General features: G+C 39.9%; 1 pseudogene; it reads left to right on the forward strand.

The window, feature by feature from the left end:
- Nucleotides 1-248: 248 nt before the first annotated feature.
- Nucleotides 249-1,789, forward strand: LOC108518879 (histone-lysine N-methyltransferase SUV39H2-like; annotated as a pseudogene).
- The last annotated feature ends 2,524 nt before the right edge of the window (nt 1,790-4,313 follow it).

The following is a 4,313-nucleotide window of genomic DNA, read 5'->3' on the forward strand; positions in this document are numbered from 1 at the left end:
AACCAAGTGTTTATTACTGGATGAATAAACAAAATGTGGACTCAGGAATCTCTCTTCTGGGCTCATACCCAAAGGAAATGAAATCACCACCTCACCAAGGTATCTGTACTCCTGCGTTTTTTGTAGCATTATTCATAATAACCAAGATATGGAGACAACCTGGACAACCATCAATGGATGAATGGTTAAAGAAATTGTGGTGTGGATATATACAAAGGAATTCAGCCTTAAAACAGGAGGAGATCTCCACAAGATGGTGGCAGTGGGGGCCGAGGCGCGAGGAGGTGAGGCTGGAGGGCGACCCCCTCGCCCTCCCCATTCCCAGCTTGGTGTGTGCCTTGCCTAGTTTCACTTGATACTCTTCAGGAATTATGTAGAAAAGAAAAGCTCACATGTAAATCGATTGGAATCACCAAAAGGAATCTAAATAATTATGAGGTGGAATACTTGTGTGACTACAAGGTAGTAAAGGATATGGAATATTATCTTGTAAAGTGGAAAGGATGGCCAGATTCTACAAATACTTGGGAACCTTTGCAAAATCTGAAGTGCCCGTTACTGCTTCAGCAGTTCTCTAATGACAAGCATATTTATCTCAGGTAAAGAAAGGCAAAGCAATAACTCTGAAAGACAATAACAAAACTTTGAAACCTGCCATCACTAGGCAAAGCAATAACTCCGAAAGACAATAACAAAACTTTGAAACCTGCCATCACTGAGTACATTGTGAAGAAGGCTAAACAAAGGATAGCTCTGCAGAGATGGCAAGATGAAATCAACAGAAGGAAGAATCATAAAGGAATGATATTTGTTGAAAATACTGCTGATTTACAGGGCGCACCTTCAGACTTCTATTACATTAACGAATATAAACCAGCTCCTGGAATCAGCTTAGTCAATGAAGCTACCTTTGGTCGTTCATGCACAGATTGCTTCTTTCAAAAATGTTGTCCTGCTGAAGCTGGAGTTCTTTTGGCTTATAATAAAAACCAACAAATTAAAATCCCACCTGGTACTCCCATCTACGAATGCAACTCAAGGTGTCAATGTGAACCTGACTGTCCCAATAGGATTGTACAAAAGGGCACACAGTATTCGCTCTGCATCTTTCGAACTAGCAATGGACGTGGCAGGGGTATAAAGACCCTTGTGAAGATTAAAAGAACGAGTTTTGTCATGGAATATGTTGGAGAGGTAATCACAAGTGAAGAAGCTGAAAGACGGAGACAGTTCTATGACAACAAGGGAATCACATATCTCTTTGATCTGGACTATGAATCTAATGAATTCACAGTGGATGCAGCTCGATACGGCAATGTGTCTCATTTTGTGAATCACAGCTGTGATCCAAATCTTCAGGTGTTCAGTGTTTTCATTGATAACCTCAATACTCGTCTTTCCCAAAGAGCACTGTTTTCCACGAGAACCATAAATGCTGGAGAAGAGCTGACTTTTGATTATCAAATGAAAGGTTCTGGAGATATATCTTCAGATTCTATTGACCACAGCCCAGTCAAAAAGAGGGTCAGAAGAGTATGGCAATGTGGAGTTGTGACTTGCAGAAATTACCTCAACTGAACTTTTTCAGGAAATAGAGCTGATGATAATTATAATTTTTTTCCTAATGTTAACATTTTAAAAAATACATATTTGGGACTCATTATCAAGATTGTATATCTTTCAAGACATTTGCCAAATGTATTACTGATGCCTCTGAAGAGAGGGTCACTGGGTCTCACATACTGATTTGAAGTCTACATATTTATGGTGCTTAGAGACCAAACTAATGGAAGGCAGACTATTTACAGCTTAGCATATGTGTACTTAAGTATATGTGAACAGAGAAATGCCTCCTGTAGTGTTTGAAAGTGTTAAGCTGATAATGTAATTAACAATTGCTGAGAGATCAAGCATTCAGCTTGCCATACACCTCAAATTCAGAGAAACAGTTAATTTGGACAAATCTACCAGTTCTGTTTTTGCTACTCTATTGTCATTCCTCTTAATACTCACTGTACTTGTATTTGAGACAAATAGGTGACACTGAATTTTAAAAAAATAATAAAAATAAAAAATAAAAAAGGAAGCGATCCTACCATTTGCCATAACCTAGACGGGCCTGGAGGACATTATACTAAATGAAATAAGCCAGACACATAAAAAAAAATATTACATGATCTTCCTTATATGTGGAATCTTTAATTTACCTATTTTATTTATTTTAGATGGAGTCTCACTCTGCTGCCCAGGCTGGAGTGCAGTGGCGCAATTTTGGCTCACTGCAACCTCTGCCTACTGGGTTCAAGTAATTCTCCCGCCTCAGCCTACCGAGTAGCTGGGACTACAGGCACCCGCCACCACACCTGGCTAATGGTTGTACCTTTACTAGAGACGGGGTTTGGCCATTTTGGCTGGGCTAGTCTTGAACTCCTGACCTCAGATGATCCATCTGCCTTGGCCTCCCAAAATGCTGAGATTACAGGTGTGAGCTATCACGCCTGGCCTGTGGAATCTTTGAAAAGGGTCAAATATATAGAGAATAAAACAGTGGTTATCAAGATTGGAGTAGGAGAGAGGAAATGGGTCTAAGGATACAAACTGGCAAACATATAGGATGGACAAGTCAAATAAAGTACAACATGAAGACTATAGTCAATAATAGTGTATTATTTCAGGATTTTTGTTAGATGAGCACAGTTGCTTTTGCTACAGGAGGAAATAAATGGGTAACTAAGTGAGATGATGGATATATCAATTTGTTTCACTATAGTATCCATTTTACTAAATATGTGTGTCTTATACCATTATGTTGTATAAACTTATATATACACAATAAGATTTATTTAAACAAACAAAATGTGGTATATACTTAGAGTGGAATATTATTCAGCCTTAAAAAGGAAGTCTGACACATGCCACAATATGGATGAATCTTTAGGATATTATGCTAAGTGAATTAAGCCAGTCACAAAAAAACAAGTACTGTATGATTCTATGTATTTGAGGTATTTAGAGTAGTCAAAATAATAGAGACAGAAAGTAGCACGGTGGTTGGGACAGGCTGGGGAGAGGGAGGAATGGGAGTTATTGTTTAACGGTTATAGAGTTTCAGTTTTTCTAGGTGAAAAGAGTTACAGAGAAGGATGGTGGTGAAGGTTGCACAACAATATGCATGTACTCAATACCACTGAACTGTACACTTAAAATGTTAAAATGGTAAGACTGTTATGTGTATTTTGCCACAATTAATTATTATTATTTTTAGAGACAGAGTCTAGCTCTGTCAACAGGGGCAAGCCCCCCGCTCTGTGATTTTCCAAGGTTGAGTGCATTGGTGTGATAACAGCTCACTGCAGCCTCCAACTCCTGAGCCTCCAACTCCTGGACTCAAGCAGTCCTCCTGCCTCAGCCTCCCAAAGTGCTGAGATTACAGGCATGAGCCACTGTTCCTTGCTAAATCTTTTTTTTTTTTTTTTTCTAGACAGAGTCTCTCTCTGTCACTCAGGCTGGAGTGCAGTGGTGCGATCTCGGCTCACTGCAACCTCCACCTCCGGGCTTAAGCGATTTTCCTGCTTCAGCTTCGTGAGTAGCTGGGATTACAGGCACGCACCACCATGCCTGGCTAATTTTTGTATTTGTAGTAGAGACAGAGTTTTGCCATGTTGGCCAGACTGGTCTCGAACTCCTGACCTCAAGTGATCCACCTGCCTATGTCTTCCTAAGTGTTGGGATTACATGCATGAGCCACCACACCTGGCCTAATTTTTTTTTTTTTAATGAGTGAAGGAGTCCATAGTCTTTCATACTTTGGGGTGATACAAAAACAGGAAAAAGGTTTAATGACAACTACCACTTTTATTTATTCATTCCTTTGTTGATGTACTTTTGGGCTATTTCTGGATTTTGCTGTTATAAGCTAACCTACAATGGACATCCTTGTATACATTTCCTAGAGTCCAAGTACAAGATTTTCTCTAGGGTGTTTTCCTGGAAAAGGAATGACTGAGGAGTATGGCAACCTTGTGAGAAATGACTGATTTGAAAGATGTGCCCCATAGCTTTTGATACACTTTTCTCCAAAGCCATGGTTCCAGTCCACACTCACACCAGCTGTGGAGGACTTTTCATTTACCCACGAGCTTTGTTATTCCTGGTTTTGTCAGTCTTTTTAATTCTGCCAATCTGATAACGTGTGATAGTATCTCGTTGTTTAAACTTGCACCTTTCTTGTTAAGGTTGCGACTGAGCATGTGGTCCCATGTTTGCTGGCTATTCAGCTTTTCTCTTCTGCAGACTGCCCGTTTGTCCACTGC

The sequence above is a fragment of the Rhinopithecus bieti genome, unplaced genomic scaffold (genome assembly GCF_001698545.2).
Source record: "Rhinopithecus bieti isolate Rb0 unplaced genomic scaffold, ASM169854v2 scaffold_46389, whole genome shotgun sequence".
NCBI lineage: Eukaryota > Metazoa > Chordata > Mammalia > Primates > Cercopithecidae > Rhinopithecus > Rhinopithecus bieti.